Raw genomic sequence first — 18,975 nt, 5'->3', positions numbered from 1 at the left:
TACCCACTGTCAAAAAGTGATTTTTGCAAAATTTCAAGATCCGAGGTTAAACGGATAATTATTTGTGCTAATTATCAAATTTTAAAGTTAAAACGCGTAAACCGGTGAAGTTCGCTTAAGCGAGCTGACTGGTGTATAAAAACCCTAAAAATGAACTATTTTCATATAATTGAGTTAAACAAGTAAAAATGAATCATCCGAAATAATTCAGATGATTTGGGTATTTTTAACCGATTTAACAGTTACCGGTACGCCAAAGACGGAAACGGGTCCTGCGGCCAATCGGGGCGTCTAAACCGAGCTCAAATTTCACAACTTTAATTAAATTATCAGTCAACCACTAATTTCGGGTCATGTGTGACCAAACTCATTTTTGAAACGTAAAAACGGATAACCGTGCTAGGCACGCAAAACGAGAAAAACAACTAATAGTAATTATGACCATGGAACTCTAAACGATATCACAATCTGAGTCCGGAGAAGTGTTTCTGGGTTAACCTTGCCCCCAGAACGGGTACAGTGCTGGGTTAACAGTGTCCCCAGATGTACCGGTTGATACGGTTAAAAGGTTATATAAACAATAATTGTATAATAACGATCGTAGGGATCATATTACAGATTGGACGTGTTAATTGATAATGATTGTTGTTACCTGCTTGCATGTGCTAAGGTGAGTTTCACGAGCCCCTTTTTCTGAACTGTTTTCGAATATTTTCTCGGGGCGGAAAGCATGTTGTTACTAAAATGTTTAAGTACATACTGAACGCATAGATTTGCATGTATTTATATATTTTTTATTGTACGGAAATCGTACGGAAATGTACTATGATGGTAATTGTCTGAGTTGCTAACATTCTAAGGCCCCGGAACACGAGTGATTAACTGAAAGCCGGTAGAGTGTGGATAGTACTATTGGTCTGACAAACCCAACTGGTCCGGCATGGATTTGCTGATGTTTCCCAACCAGTTGCACATGTCTATTTTGGGTGTTATATATATTTTGCTATGTAATGTTAGACATAGCGGTTTGGGGCAAGTCCGTGGGCGGGGGATATGCCACGGGTCCGTGGGCGGGGGACATGCCACGGGGGTTGTGTGTGATAGTCAGAGGTTTCACTTGTGGGCTCAGCATAATTACATCAATAATATTATACTTTGATAATGATTTATCATGGTTTACTCGAATTGTGAAACTCACCAACTATTCGTAGTTGACCCGTTTTCTCACATGCTTTTCAGGTACAACTAAGATGAAGTGATTGCTTATGTGCTAAGTGCTTGATGTGTGTAAGATTTGCGTGCGGGATGTTAGGATACATTATAATAAATAGAATTATGTATCGTACTGTATGATGTGTGTATCACCTAGACGGTAATGGAATACAAGATAATGTAATTTGAAGTATATTAATGCATTCAGTTTTCTTTATAAACAATGTGGTTGATATCAGACGAGTCTGTCGCACCCCGTTTACGTTTCCGCTGCGGTTACGGGGTGTTACAGAACATGGTATCAGAGCCATTGGTTATAAAAGAATTAGGATGTCTTTAAAAGATACCTAAAATATAACCAGTAGCTCAAGTATTATAGGATCTAAATATTAACTAATAATTTATAGTGACGAGATCTGGATGAACTTGGATGGACAAGTGAGTTATTATGGTCCGAAACATAATAACAGACTTGTCCGCATGAGGGAATTCAGGGGAAGTCACGGGGTACATTAATAGGTAAAAATGGCAACATATGTGTAAAATATATAATATTATTTATACGTGCTAATGTGTATATATATGTACATATCTTGTGGGTACATGTATTGAGAAATAGGACCCGGATAAGGAACCGGGGGATGAAATAATAAAAGTACTGAAGATGCTGAAAATTTCTAGAGCATCGGTTGATGATAAGTCTGACTTATCGGGCCATAGTTATGATAGTACCAAGTTAGATCTCCCGTTTGATATTAACCAGAAATATCTAGTAACCGTCACTCCCAACCAAAATTGACAAATCCCTTACCCTATCAACACCAGTATCGTATATTCTAATAACCCCCTATGATCACCAGAACCGCCGACCCTCACGTACGGACGAACCTGTACGTGAACCCATTCTTATTCCGTTAAAAAAAATTGATAATAAATTAGCAGATAGAAATAATATATAGAAACATATAAATGTATTTCTCCCTCTCAAACATATGAGCCATACCACCTCCAGATCGGGAATTACCAATTTTAGCGAACCTAGAACGCCGGAGGACATTGACTGAGCAAGCGATAGAGTTTCCCATAATAGTAATTAATAATATTTGAAGGCAACCCATGTTGTGCGATTACCTTGAACCTTGCAACTCCCTATGTTATCCTTACATCCGTTAGTTGCCTATACCCATGTATACTCGAATAGAATGATTACCCGTACACAAAGAGGTGTTGGAATCATTATAGCATAGTTGGTTATTCGTTCGTAGGTTGTATACCGTGTATGCCGGATATACGAATAGACACGGATATTATAACTCTGTGGTACGTAATCGTTTGGTGCTCACGGTGAGCATGTATCGGTTATGCTGACATGCAGAAGGATATTGAAATCAAGTATATTAAACATTAATCTTTGTTGAGAAAGATCTATATGTCAGTTGGTGACAAGGGTTATGAAATATATTTAAACGTTAACCAACGTCAGGTTAAGTCCATATGTTATTATATTTGTCGGCCATATATACTAGATACTGGTATGTGTAATATGTATGATAATATTTGGTGTGTATGTGTACCTGCTGTTATGATTGAGCTGGTAACGAGTTATAAGGTGAGAGTAGTATTGATTACTGCGTACAGGATGAGTACGGCAGAAGGACATAAAAAGAGTAACTCCAATGATGGAGATTGATATGATTCAGTTGATTGCTCAAAAATAGCAGATGATGATACCGAATGTAGTATCACAGGTCAATCCTAGTGTTGATGCAAATGTGATCGCAGAATTATATATCGAGCAATCACACGATTATGAATATTTCATTTCTTAGTGTTATTACTAAGAGTGATATTGTCCCACCGAATACTATTGTGACTACAAGTATTAGTTATAAACTAAACATGAATAGTAGTCGTAATGAATTAGATCCGGTATGAAGGATATGTTTGTTGTTTGTGGTAAGGAAATTATTAATAGTGTACTGATGGTAAATGGAGGAATAAATTAGCGAGTGGATAGAAAAGATCGAAATGGTTAAGGATGTTGGTAAGAGTCTAGAACATTGTGTAGTGAAATATGCTACAGATATGTTGGTAGATTATGTTGTATCGTGATGGAACACGATGGTACAAAATTATAGTTAGAAAATTTTTGCTCAGATGATATGGTCAGGATTTAAAATTCTTGTGCTAGAGCACTATTATTCGAATAATTAAGTTCAGAGACTGGAAACTGAGCTATGGAAGATATAAATGTTGTGTGCTGATCACTTAGAACGCGCTAATCGTTTAAAGGAATTGTCATGTCTGGTAACATGGCTAATTACTCCTGAAACTAAGCGAAGTGAGCGCTATATTGGGGACTAACTCCATCGATAAGGAGTATAGTCAATCCTGTAAGATATACAACCTTTGGAAGGGTTGTGTCACAAGCCAGCATTGATATATTTGACTCTATGGGAAGCGGACTGGAAGGACGTTAGGTGAGACGTCGAGTATTAAAGAAGAGAAATGACAAAGGTATAGTGCAAGATAGACTTTTGAATAAGTAGGTATGTCCTACAACCCAGAATTATACCAAGACTAGTTCTGGTGTGAAAACATGAACCGCATGAAGGGTCCTTCCCTAAATGTGGATAATATGGTCATCGGCAGGAAGAAGAATGTCGAGTGATAGTAGGCCACAGGTGTGGTAAAGATGGACGTAATGCCCCATTTGTAGAACCAATTGAAGCCATGTGAACCGGCAACCCCAACCCATTCGTGTACAACCACTCCGAACCCAACAACCTCAATAACAATCCATCCAAATAAATCAAATTATGCCAAACAGTTGTACTTGCTATGAATGTGGCAGTACAGAACGTTTCAAGAGAATTGCCCAAAGTTGAACCAAGGTGTCGTTGGAAGATGAACCTCATGACAAGCATCAACCTCTGGTCAAGCAAGGAGCCGTGCTTTCGTGAGTAATTCGAATGAAGCACGTCATGATCCAAAGGTGGTATTGAGTATGTTGTAGTTTTAAATCAATAGGCTTCAGTGATATTTTTACGGTCGCCGATAGAAGTTAGTTCCTACTAACCTCCTATCATTTGGAAAGATACCGATTAGTGAAACTATAGAACCCTATACTGTAGAATCACTAACGGTAAATCCCTAATGGTTAAGTAAATTGTTCGGAATTGTCCTATTATTCTGAACGATTAACATTTCCTTATTGACCTACGACCAGTAAAGTTAAGAAGTTTTGACGAAATAGTTAACATGGATTGGCTAACTCAGCATGAAGCTGAAATCAAATATGAAAAGAAGATGATTAGAAGCTCTCCTTCGGACGATGAAACGATTAGATACAGAGAAAAGTGTACGGTATTATGTTACCACTCTAATCTCATCTTGAGATATTATAATATTTACGACAAGAAGACGTGGTGTATTTAACAAACGCGATTGCCAAAGTATTTAAAAGAAAACATATAGAAGATGTTTCGGTGATACTTAAATATCCAGAAGTTTTCCCAGAAGAACTTCCTGGATTACTGCCAACCCGACAGGTCGAATTCAGAATCGATTTAATACCTCAAGCTGGCCCTGTCGCTAAAGCATCTTACTGACTTGCGCCAACTGAAATGCAAGAATTATTGGATAAAGGTTTTATACGACCTAGTTAGTCACCATGGGGTGCACCAGTGTTATTTGGGAAATGAAGGACGGAAGTGTTAGGATATGTATTGATTAGGGAGAATTGAATAAAGTGACGAACAAGAATAGGTATTCACTTTTTCGAAGTAAATGATCTGTTTAACCAACTGCAAAGGGCGATTTATTTTTAGAAAATTGGTCTTAGATATAGTTATCACCAAATGAAAAATCCAAGAGGAGGACGTTGCAACAACAGCGTTTCGGATTCGCTACGGCCATTATGAATTCTTAGTTATGCCTTTCGGGCTAACAAATGCGCCTGCAGCATTCATGGAACTCATGAACCAAGTCTGTAAACTTTATTTAGACAAATTTGTCATAACATTCATTGATGATATTTTGATATATTCACAACGTAAAGAAGAGCACGAACGACGGTTAAGGAAAATTGTGGAAGTGTTAAAGCAAGAGAAGCTATACGCGAAGTTTTCGAAATGTGATTTTGAATAAAGAAGGCATAATCCCTTGGTCATGTTGTAAAGCAACAAGGATTTCACAAAGATCCAAATAAGATAGAAACCATTAAAATTGTGCCAAGCGCCGATTTTAAGTCTCCCCGATGGAGACGATGGTTTTGTCGCGTATTGTGACGCATCGCGTAAAGGGTTAGGATGCGTGTTGACGCAGTATAATAAGGTTATAGCATATGCTTCCCGACAGTTAAAAGTACACGAGAAAAAAAAATTACACTACTCACGACTTAGAACTGGGAGCGGTTATCTTCGCACTTAAAATCTGGAGACATTATCTCTACGGTACGAAGTGCACCATCTTCACCGATCATAAAAGTTTGCAGCACATATTCGATCAGAAAGAACTGAATATGAGGCAACGAAGATGGGTCGAGTTGTTAAGCGATTATGACTGTGACATCCGTTATCACCCCGGCAAGGCTAACGTCGTAGTCGATGCCTTGAGTAGGAAAGATCGGGTTAAGCCATTGCGAGTGCGAGTGCTGGGGATGATAGTCCAGTCGAACCTTTCGAACCTGATTCGAGTCGCTCAACGTGAGGCGTTGAAAGAGGAACAATTGGAAAAGGAGGAACTTTACGGCAATGAGAAGAATTTCGAACAACGCGTGGACGAAATTCTCTACTTCGAAAATTGGGTTTGGATCCCGACCCTCCATGACCTTCGTGAATTAATCATGGACGGAGCGCATAGATCGAAATATTCCATACATCCGGGATCGGATTAGACTATCGATGATACGAATATTTGAAAGGATTTTGTTAATGACCGAGTGTGGAGAAAGATATGGTTACGTATGTTGGTAAAAATATAAGTTATGCAAGAGATAAGGCTGCATACCGAAAACCCTTGGGAACGCCACAACGACAGAAAATTCGCCAATGATAGTGGGAATAAATTACAATGGGTTTCGGGACGCAAAATTTCCAAGATATATCAAAGGCATGAGGTAAATTGGGTAATCGCGGATCGATTAACCAATCCTCGCATTTCATCCCAATCCATGTCGATTACCACAATGAATTCTCGCCCAAATTCATGATGTTGAAATGGTATCTCGTCGTGGAGTACCATTTTAAATTATCTCAGATCGAAATAGTCATCCTACTTCCAATATTGGAAGGCGGGGAAGGAAGCATCGAGAGCTTGAAGCTTTCTATGGGCGAAGTAATTATTACCAATTTGTTAAATTGAAAATGGGCGTCACTCAAGCCATAAGATTTGAATTGATTCGAGAAACAACCAATAGGATTTATAATCATTAAGATATGTTGAAAGCAGCGCGAGATTGGCAAAGGATTTATGCCAACATTCAAAGGAAACCATTGTCGCTGGAAAGAGGTGACAAGGTATTTTAAGGCATCACCTTAGAAAGGTGATATGAGGTTTGGCAAAACCGAAAATAGCTCCTTAATATATTGGACCTCATGAGACTATCTCCATGATTGGTCATTTAGTTTATCGATTAAAGTGCTCCAGGGGCTAAGTACTATACATAATGTTTTGCCATGTATACGGATTGAAAAGTGCCTAAGCGATGAGGCAACGAAAGTACTAGTAATAGAGGTACTCATAGAAAACATGCTTGATATCATAACCAATTCCGTAGAGATAGTAGACGGGAAAACTAAACAGTTTGGACATACCAAGCTTTATTGATTAAGATTAAGTGGAATTCACAGCGAGGACCAGATTATACCTGGTAACGCGAGGGTGAATTCTAAAGGAAAAATCCCCCACCTTTCTCTCGAAAGGGGATAGTGGGCGTGTAAAATTTCGAGGACGAAATTTCTTAACGGGGGGAGAATGTAACGATTCCGACGAAACCCGGTATACCCTAACCGGTAGACAATAGTTACGTCATATTTAATGTCGGATACATGAATTACCATAGTAATTATACGAGAATACAGGGTTCACTGTATTGATTGTACGTGAATATATAATTCATCGTATTGAATATGCGATTAATTGATCGATAGTTATTGAAACCCGAACGAATCGAGGGTTCAATTATAGACGATATCTATAATATTTAGTGATGTATACGAAGTATTAAAGCTTCGGGATAAGTGAATTAAAGCACAGAAAAAGAATTTCGATTTAATGGTACGTCGGTACATTAAACGAAACCTTTAATACCAAACCGAGCAAGAGACGATCGATCAAGCTGAAAAAGATGCGCAATAATTAATAATATGATGTTTTAAGTTAATAAATGTCAGGGTTTAAGTTTTTAAAGTTTTTAAATCGGTTTTATATAAATTTCATTTTTAAGCCGAAAAACGAACGTTTTAGCCTCGTTTTAAGCCGAATTAAACATTTAACCGAAAAACGAACTGAACCAGATTATCCAAAACATTATCCGGATTACGAGAATCCAAATGTGTGGATAAGAATGGAGAGGTGGGTCCCACCCCACCCCCCTATCAAGTCCGATAGGTCTCCATGGGTTTACCCCATTTCATTTTCTTTTTTTTTACACCAACATATCAACATCCTTCAATCATCTCAAGATCATGATCCAAAACCGAGAGTTTGTAGCAAGAAAACAAGGTAAAGAATCGAGTTAATCACGTTTCCATCTTCGTTTCTTGAGTTTAATTGCAAGAAAATGAGGTTTCAATGATGAAAACCGATTCTTGCATGATCAACTGATGTATACGGGTTATACAAGGGATCTTGGTCCAAGAAAGGAGTTAAACGAATCAAAAACGAATTTTTACGGTTAAATATTTGTTTTTGGAATCATAACCGAAACCATGAAAGAAATGGCTTGATCGTGAGTGTAACTTGCTTGGTATTGTGGTATGTTGGTTGTAGGTTCTGTATTTAGTGGTAGATAAGGCGGAAAGACGAGTTGGTAGCTTGTAGTGGCGGAAAACGAAAGGTATATTCGGTTTATGTTCGGTGTATGTGTTTTGGGACAGATTGTTGATGGTTTAGAGTTAGGTCATGAAATTTTACAGGAATGTTCTACACATGAAAATAAGAGTTCTGTGAACTTTTGTTAAGTTTTGGATAAAGGATGAATATTTGGTGAATTTAATGCTCGGTTTTGGCCAAAAATGGTGAAAAATAGTTACATATCATGAAAAATTCAGGAAAATTTCAGATAAGCTTTTTATAACATTTATAAGTCACACACAAAGTTGGAGGTCAGTTGGAGAAGTCTAAGTAGGCTTTTCGGTTAAACGAGTTCTAGGGTTTTCTAGCTCGGTTTTAGTGAAAATGGCATGTAAAAGAAGATTTTGGTTCTGGAAAAATTACAGGGGACTATGTGGATGGCAGGGGACATCCAGGATAAGTTTGGGATTTTTCTAAGATAGTTTGGTATTTACGACATATTTAGTGTTTAAATGGTGTTTAAAAATAGATAAATAAATTTTAAATATAAAAATTAATTCTGGAAATATTTTTATAAAATTCCCCACTGTCAAAAAGTGATTTTTGCAAAATTTCAAGATCCGAGGTTAAACGGATAATTATTTGTGCTAATTATCAAACTTTTAAAGTTAAAACGCGTAAACCGGTGAAGTTCGCTTAAGCGAGCTGACTGGTGTATAAAAACCCTAAAAATGAACTATTTTCATATAATTGAGTTAAACAAGTAAAAATGAATCATCCGAAAATAATTCGGATGATTTGGGTATTTTAACCGATTTAACAGTTTCCGGTACGCCAAAGACGGAAACGGGTCCCGCGGCCAATCGGGGCGTCTAAACCGAGCTCAAATTTCACAACTTTAATTAAATTATCAGTCAACCACTACTTTCGGGTCATGTGTGACCAAACTCATTTTTGAAACGTAAAAACGGATAACCGTGCTAGGCACGCAAAACGAGAAAAACAACTAATAGTAATTATGACCATGGAACTCTAAACGATATCACAATCTGAGTCCGGAGAAGTGTTTCTGGGTTAACCTTGCCCCCAGAACGGGTACAGTGCTGGGTTAACAGTGTCCCCAGATGTACCGGTTGATACGGTTAAAAGGTTATATAAACAATAATTGTATAATAACGATCGTAGGGATCATATTACAGATTGGACGTGTTAATTGATAATGATTGTTGTTACCTGCTTGCATGTGCTAAGGTGAGTTTCACGAGCCCCTTTTTCTGAACTGTTTTCGAATATTTTCTCGGGGCGGAAACCATGTTGTTACTAAAATGTTTAAGTACATACTGAACGCATGGATTTGCATGTATTTATATATTTTTTATTGTACGGGAATCGTACGGAAATGTACTATGATGGTAATTGTCTGAGTTGCTAACATTCTAAGGCCCCGGAACACGAGTGATTAACTGAAAGCCGGTAGAGTGTGGATAGTACTATTGGTCTGACAAACCCAACTGGTCCGGCATGGATTTGCTGATGTTTCCCAGCCAGTTGCACATGTCTATTTTGGGTGTTATATATATTTTGCTATGTAATGTTAGACATAGCGGTTTGGGGCAAGTCCGTGGGCGGGGGATATGCCACGGGTCTGTGGGCGGGGGACATGCCACGGGGGTTGTGTGTGATAGTCAGAGGTTTCACTTGTGGGCTCAGCATAATTACATCGATAATATTATACTTTGATAATGATTTATCATGGTTTACTCGAATTGTGAAACTCACCAACTATTCGTAGTTGACCCGTTTTCTCACATGCTTTTCAGGTACAACTAAGATGAAGTGATTGCTTATGTGCTAAGTGCTTGATGTGTGTAAGATTTGCGTGCGGGATGTTAGGATACATTATAATAAATAGAATTATGTATCGTACTGTATGATGTGTGTATTTCCTAGACGGTAATGGAATACAAGATAATGTAATTTGAAGTATATTAATGCATTCAGTTTTCTTTATAAACAATGTGGTTGATATCAGACGAGTCTGTCGCACCCCGTTTACGTTTCCGCTGCGGTTACGGGGTGTTACAGCGGTGTCTAGGGGCGGCAGCCCCTAGCAGGGTCCAAGGGGCAGCGCCCTTGGCTGGGGTTGAGCTACCAGGTCAGCTCGGAAAAATTTTATTTTCATTCATAGTCCTTTAACAAAAATGCATTAGAAAATGAATTTTATAAAATTTCGCATGGAAGAATTTCGCTTCGCATGCAACTGTTTCGCTTCGCATGAAACTCTTTCGCTTCGCATGGGGGCGTTTCGCTTCGCATGGAAACGTTTCGCTTCGCATGGGGGCGTTTCGCTTCGCATGGAAACTTTTCGCTTCGCATGGGGGCGTTTCTTTTCGCATGGAGACGTTTCGCTTCGCATGGCTAAGCGAAGCGAAATGCCTGTTTCGCTTCTCAAGGCTGAGCAAAGCGAAATGCCTTCCTTTCTTCGTTTTTACCATTTTAAAGCCGTTTTTCTTTGTGGCTCTTCCTCAGGACCCGATTTTACCCTTTTTAAGGGTTTTGGGTTGCACCAACTTTGTATACTTGCGTTTTATCGGGCCCGAACATCACATTTTTACCATATAACTTTCTCGTGGGGTTGTAACTTATCAAGTTCATGTTTTTCTTCCATCTTAAACCCCGATCTATCCTTCTATCGGTTTGTATGTCGATTCCAACCATAAAACTTAACCATTTAAACCGAAACCTACCTTTGGCTTCGGGTTCGAGTTCAGATCCGGAAAATACGTAGATCTGGACGTGATTCTTGTTGTTTGATGATGTCTACACATGAGATTCTTCCTCCTTTTTACACGGATTTGGATCCGGAATGTAGAGAGAAAGTGTGTGTGTGTGTGTTCTCGAGTGTGTGGGTGTTTGTGTGTTTTGAGAGAAAAGGGAAGAAAGAAAAGAAGTGGTTGGTCTATATATAGGGGTTTCATGGGACCCACCACTCACTCCCACTTCCAACTCTCAAATACGTAACACACGATTAATTTTAATGACACACAACTATTAACAAAACTTTCTGTTATTAAATGTTTAACAAAAGTTGGATGTTACATCACACCAGGCCCCGAGAGCCTGCTACAGCACGTTGGCTGACCATTTGATCGATAGTGGCTTCAAACGAGGGACTGTTGATTGTACACTATTTTACAAGAATGTTGGTGACGATCTGCTGCTCGTCCAGATTTACGTTGATGATATCATTTTTGGTTCAACGAACGACAGCTTGTGCAAAGAGTTTGAGACAACGATGCAGACAAAATTCGAGATGAGTTCGATGGGGAAAATGAGCTTATTTTTGGGACTGCAAGTTCACCAGTCTGAAACCAGGATCTTTATCCATCAAAAGAAATATGTGAACGATATCTTGATCCGATTCAAGATATCTGCTGAAACAATCCCTTCGACACCTCTTCCCGTGGGTCGCAATTTGTCACCAGATGAATTGGAGGATACCGTTGATCCGACCCTGCATCGAGCCAGGATCGGTTCACTTATCTATTTGACTGCATCTCGTCCTGATATAATGTTTGCTGTTTTTTTATGTGCCAGGTATCAATCAAGTCCCCGAGTGACTCATCTGGCCTCGAGTTGCTGTTCACAAGTACTCTGGATCCAGCAGCATCTGCGGGATTACGGTTTGAAGTTTCTTACTACTCCCATTTTTATTGACAATTCGACCGCTATTTCAATAACCAAAAATCCGGTTCAACATTCCAAAACTAAACATATTGAAATCCGTTATCACTTCGTACGTGATTGTTTTGAAAAGAAATTAATCGATATAGAAAAAATTCACACGGATTTTCAAAAGGCTGACCTTTATACCAAGGCTTTCGATAAAACACATTTTCAATATTTACTTGGTATAAATGGTTTAAAAACTTTAAATGAAATTCAAAAGCTCGATCAGATCATTTTATTTTCATTTTTCATGTTTTAGTTTCTATTTGTAGTTTTTAGGGGGGAAATAGAAAAATACAAAAAAATTGTGCTTTTTGTTTTTAAAGATAAATTTAAAAAAAAAACCTCCAAAAACATTCAAATATTAAAAATTAAAAAAACATTGAAAACTGCTCCTCAAAATTAAGTCTTGAAGCAAAAAGGGAAAATGATAGTACATTGGTCAATTGATCCCAAGTCCAGTAAAAAGTAAGTAATAAAAGACTGTGTGCTTAACTGTATCGATGTATTGGTAGGCCTTTAAACAAATAAGTAAGGACTAGTAAGTGATATAAATATAAAGATTGCTGAATAATAGAAATGTTGGTTTCTAGAGAAAGTCTTGATAATGATGGCAGAAATGTAATAATCTGGTCATACTCAAGCATTCCAATCAATTTGAAAACAATTTTAAATAAAAAGCTTCTAGTTGGTGGTTAACGCTTCAACGATGTATGGTCTTGTGGCCTTAAATCCTATATTGATGGGATGCTTTAAGGCTCCCGACACCATTAGGTCTTTATACGGTTTTACATCTGGTATTCATTTCGATGAATATTAAACAATGCTTGAAAAAGCAAACCCGCGATGTATCTGCTTAAATCTCTAAACTTTATCGCTTAATGTACTTTGTGTACAAAATGAATTACAGACTTGATCAAACCACGCTGTGAGTCATATATTTTCCCCTTGCTCGCGTCTTATTACCATTAAGAAACGGTCCACAAGGGACACAATTTATGTAAACCGCCAGATAAAATCATGCATACTCATCCATGGGAACGGACCTTAGGGTATTGCTTGATAACGGGGGTATATCTTGTGGGGATTACGTGCTAGATTGCTTTAAAGAATACATTTTTAATCAAATTGGTTTTAAGGTTTAAGTCAAGTTGGGATGATTTGGAGAAAATCAAATTACGCTTGAATCAAGATTAGAACCAATAGCTTCTGATATTTGTGCCTAATTGAACAAATTAACCATATCACCGAAAGTTCTAAAATATTTGTTTGACGATTTAGGTGGACAACAATACCAATAATCGACTTAACATCGATCATAATAAAAATAGAAAATAAAACTGTGAAATCCTGATCAATGTGATTCCTTGCTCGACTCTCAAAAATATGTACTGCTTTTTTAGTTGTAAATTTTTTACTACTTTACATTTACTGCATTTTACTTGTGTTTGAAAAAGTTAAAAATTCAAAAAGATTTTCATTTGTCTGCTTTATTTTTGATTTAACGAGCTGGCGAATTATACTAAAATGAAAATTTTTACCCAAAATTTAAGTTAATTCGTGCTTAATGTATTTTTTTTAACATAAATATCCGCTTAAGTTAAACATTACCGATCTTTGATTGATCGGGTTTTAAAGTATTCAATTAAAACCCTAATTGGTTTTTAATTGTTTATTTAATTCGTTTTTAAAACCCTAATTGGTTTTTAAATGATTATTTAATCATTAATGAGATTTATCTCATTCATTAAAGTAATTGGTGATTCGTTAATATGGTATTAACGAATGACATGTCATTCGTTGTTTATTCATAACGAATGATCACATTCGTTATGGAAGACACATTCGCTTCTGCTGATCTAACGAATGGAAGCCATTCGTATACTATTCTAACGAATGAAAGATTTAAAGCAACATTCGCTAAGATTTCAACGAATGTAAAGCTGATTCATTAAATCTTTAACGAATAAGGTTTTTAAGTTAACGAATGAGGAAATTCGTTATTTCAAATTTAACGAATCTCCTCGATTCACGTGAAATTATTGAAGGGTTTATAATCCCAAAGCGATTGACTCTTCATTCGTCCCAAACACTATTCTATCGATTTCTAAACAAAACTCTGCCGAAATTTCTAATGAACTTCAACGTGTTATTATTTACATCTCTTCTACGTGCTCGGCTGTTTTCGTTCACCAATTAGTACCAAAACGTACCGAAACATTCACCGTGCGTTTCGGTTTCGTAGATCAATATCGAGTTCATTTATCCTCATCGGGAAAAACAAGTTTGTTTAAAATCCATACCTTCATTTCAGATCAATTGACAAACATTTTGTGATTATACAGGTAATGGTGATCAAGATGATACAAGAATTATATTATATCATCTGTGTTTTAGGGATTAATTATTCGATTAGTAAACCGATATGAACGGACCTAATAACTAATCAAATACTAAATGTTTTGATAAAATTAGGTTTATCTGTTCATTGTTTAACGTATTAAACTTGTTTCCGATATAGTTTATTAGGTTTAGTCAAAGACATTAACATGAATCAACCAATTCGGAGACGATCTTTGACTTATTGATAGTTAAGGATCTTTGGAGTTTGACACGTGTTAGTCAAAATTGCATTAAGTATATCAAATTCGCTATAGGTATAACGAATAACTAAGTCATTAGCTACGATAGCGAATGTAGTTATTCATTTCACAACGAATAAGATCTCTTTCGTTCATTTTAACGAATGGGTTGCTGATTCGTTATTAGTAACGAATGTGAAAATTAATGTAACGAATATGTTAACGAATAGGCTTATTCGTTAATCTTAAGGAATATGAATGATTCATTAAACATAAACTCATACGAATGAGTTCATTCGTTCAAGTTTATAATAGCAAATGTCTAAGTCATTCATTAGACAGAAAGATATTTTTTTTAATATTTTACTAATATCTTATTCTTTTAACAGTATGGCTGACGAGATCATTCATAATCCGGTTCCCGAACAACAACCAGAGGTTGTTCCCGAACAACAACCCGAGGTTCAAGCTCAAGATCAAGAAGCTGCACCCGAAGAAGCTCCTGTCTTATTATCGTGGGATAAAAAGCACAACATTTGTGCGTTTTTACACGATAGCTTCGAAGATACACCAATTTTTAGAGGAATCATCAGTTTTCTATTCCAATCTAGAATTTACAAGGCGATCTCCACACAGACTTTGGTTTACCAAAGTATCATTCGTGCCTTTTGGGATACCGCTTGCTTCAACGAGAAAGAGAATCAAATCAAAGCGACAATTCAAGATAAGCAGGTGGTCATAGATGTGGGAGTGATTAGATATGTGTTGGGATTTCGGGATTCGATAGATGATCGGTATGAGTTTGATAAGGGGTTGATCCGTTGTTTGTTTAGGAGGATTCAGTGCAAGGGGGATTTGGATAGGTCGATGTATAATAAGGCAAACTTGTGCGAGCAGTACAAGTATCTAATGCATATGTTAATCCATTGCCTTGGTGGTAGAAAGGGTGGCTATGACGAATGCCGTGTTATGCTGCAATCGGCATTTGTTGCTTTGGTGCTCAACAAACCGTTCAATTTCTTTGAACTGGTTTTCTATCATTTGAATGAGAATCTCACAAGTCGACACAAGTTCTTGATGTATCCAAGATTCCTTCAGCTTATCATTAATGATCTCCAACCTACATTATTTGAAGATCCAACTGATCTGATGAAATTGGAACACATGAACGCCGAGACTATGAGGCGTTTACGTACATACAGGAACCAAAGTGTTCAAGATCGGCCGCGGTACAAGCGTCTGATTGGCTATATTGCCAATATAGACTACGAGGCACCATATCACGATCGTTGGGCTCATGACGATTCAGATTTAGAGCGTGAGGGTGGTGATAGTGGTACAGGTGGTGATGATGGTGGTCAGGGTCCGAGTGCAGAATTAGCTTATGCTCAGAAGCATAAGAGGAAGGGTAAGGAGTCGATGATAGAGAAAGAAAAAAAATCGAAGAAACAAATGGTGAGACGGGGTTCGGGAATTGAGATTCCAAGCCAACCGTTTGTATCTACGAGACCGTCTGCACCTGCTTCTATTCCTGTTTCTCCTACTCCTCCAGATATTTCAAGATCTCTAGTTGTTACAAGATCTCCAACACCAGTACAAATGCCAGTATCTCCGGTGCCTCCTATGATAACATTAGTGACGATAGCAATGTCGGATCCATACTTTGGAGATGTTCTACAGACAGTACTTGCTCGTATGCCAAGTCCTCGTCCTCCTACTCCGACTACACCTGCAAGTCCAACTGTGTTGCCAAGACCTGAGCATTCATTCATGTCATTCAATCGTCCTTAGGGTCCTATGCAACTAGTTCATCCTAACTTCTACAGCATGTCTCCGAATGCACAGATGTTTCATTTGCTGAACTGGCTACATTTACATCAAACTCAGATGCAAGCAGATCCGGTCTCTCAAGAACAGATGCAGCGGAATATGTACAGACATATTCAATTTATTCAGAAAAAGAACAGGGAACTGAAGGCCCTGTTTGCTGCTCAGGGGGGAGAGATTGGATAAACAAGACGAGATCATTCTTCAACTTACGTGAAAAGAAGACGAATTGAAGAAGTTGAAGAATGATGATGATGATCCGGATATGGGTGGTGTAGGTGACCAGCAACCGGGCGGTAGTAATACACCGTCGGCGGGAAATCAAGCTGGGTCAAGTGCTGGTGGAAGTGGTGAGGAAAATAATCTGCAGATCATTGCTTACAAAGACTACACGAGAGCAAAGCCGATTGGGATGTGATTCCGGCTAATATGATTTTGTTTGTGGGGATGAACGAGATTGTGTATAGCATGTTTAATGCGGATGAGATTGAAAAGGGTGAATTTGTTGATCATTCACTTACTAAAGAACAAATTGCCCTACTTCTGGATCTAAACGAGGACAAGGTGGAGGAATTAGGGAAGACTGTTGAGGTGGAGATTGAGTTTGAGGAAAGTAATAATCCAGGCATTCCACGTGGAATGTGCCTGAGTAAAAGGAGGTAAAACTTGAAGATGTGACTGCTGAGGAGTATCCCGATATGTACACGTTGACAAATTCAGACTCGGGTATTCACAACTGAACATTTTGAAGCATCAGAACAGCGTCTACGAGAAGAGAGGGATAGGTGGAATAAAGAAGCTGAGACAAGCCACCTGTCAGCCAAAGAGAAGAAGAGAAAACGTGCTTTGGATGGTATGTTTGGGCACGACGTCAAGCGCATGAACAAGATGATCGAGACCTTCCGATACAACGAACAGGAGGAAGTCAGACAAGCGAAGGTCCGAGCATCGGCATTCCAAATGAAGAAGTACAAGAGTTTGAAAGACGTGAAAGGTGACTTGGTCGCGTGGCAATACAATGCTGAGCTTAAAGTATATATTGTCAAGTGGGAGCACGATATTTATTACTTTAAGCGTATTCATGATATATTGACTATGCCAAGATGGGATGTGAGAACCTTAGCCAACCGACCGTTTGTTAATCAGGGCAAAGACCAATGGGCTTCATGGTTCTATGATCATCTCCTGCATGAAACCCGTTATGGTTTCAAGTTCTTCAAGCCGCAGGTGCCGATACACAAGTATATCGACGATATTGATACTCGCACCGGCTGGAGGAAGATGATCTTGTAAGTCAAACCGCCAAAGATGATGAAGAGGGCACCGATGAAGATTTTCCCTCAGAGTCTATTCACCACGTTCAACAGATGGTATTATGATAATTTGACGGGTGAAGCGGTTATAGTATTGGGTACCGGGTCAAACATGAGGTTCATACGTGTTATTGATCCGATGTGGCTCGTTAACTTATCAGAGTCTGATAACGATGTGTTATTTCACAATCAGATCCGATTTGCTAACGTAAGCGACTACGATTTTGCTATGCAATTTCAATGTGTTGTCCGCGTTTGTTATGCATTCAAGATTCACAGTTGCACTGACTGGAAGACAAAGATGTTCCAGAAGTGAAGAATAAAGAGATCGAGACGAGGGGGAGTTTGTTGATACATGACTTAAGCGTCTCGATCTTTATTATATTATTATATGTTTTATTAATGTAAGCGGTATTTTGGTAAATAACCCATTCGCTTCATTGTAAGACCATTCGTTACCCATAACGAATGAGTCACATTCGTCATAATGTAAGCCACATTCGTTAACCTATATTAACGAATGTGACATACAAATGTGGGGGCCTTTCGTTTAGTAAATGTATAACCAATGACTCCATTCGTTAAGGGATAACTTAACGAATAAGTCATCGTCTATATATACTCTGTTTATTATCATTAATGTAACGAAGTTTTGAGATTTGTCTAGTGCACTGTTACTCTGCCAATTTGCTTTCAAATTACACACACAAACACACAGTAACCTACTTCGTCCTGATCGTATTCACAACATGAACATCACGTCGTCATCATCGATCTAGATCCTAAAACAGGCTTCCTCAGGAAGCTATGAAGTTAGGAGGACAGGAACAGGGCAATGGTTTGTGACTTGTGTGATATAAAAGTGAAACCTGTGAAAAAGTTTTAAACAATGCAAGGAACCAGTATTGAACCCGCGCACCATCTGTTACAAAGCGAGGAATTAACCATTAGAGCCATTGTTCAATTTGTTTATGGGTTCACTCTAAAATTATTTATGGGTTCACTCCTATTTTTTATACAGGAGTTCTACTTAAATTTCGAAACTTAGTGGGTTCTCGTGAACCCGAAACCTACTATGTAGGTCCGCCCCTAAGCACGATGACCGAAAGGCCATATTGTGGCATCGTCAATAGTTGGTTTGAGGGTAGAATTAAAGATGATAATATTCAAAATCCAGCATTAAGCATTATGTACTTCCTTTCACTAAGTGAGCATATTTTGATATATTTAGCATATATGTAATTGGTATTATGGATTATAGAATGATCATATACAAAATTCCTGATAACCTTGTA

Source organism: Bidens hawaiensis, unplaced genomic scaffold, assembly GCF_021521415.1.
Source record: "Bidens hawaiensis isolate Kalapana, Puna unplaced genomic scaffold, B.hawaiensis_p1.1 tig00016959_1, whole genome shotgun sequence".
Lineage (NCBI taxonomy): Eukaryota > Viridiplantae > Streptophyta > Magnoliopsida > Asterales > Asteraceae > Bidens > Bidens hawaiensis.
This window is presented reverse-complemented; position numbering follows the sequence as displayed.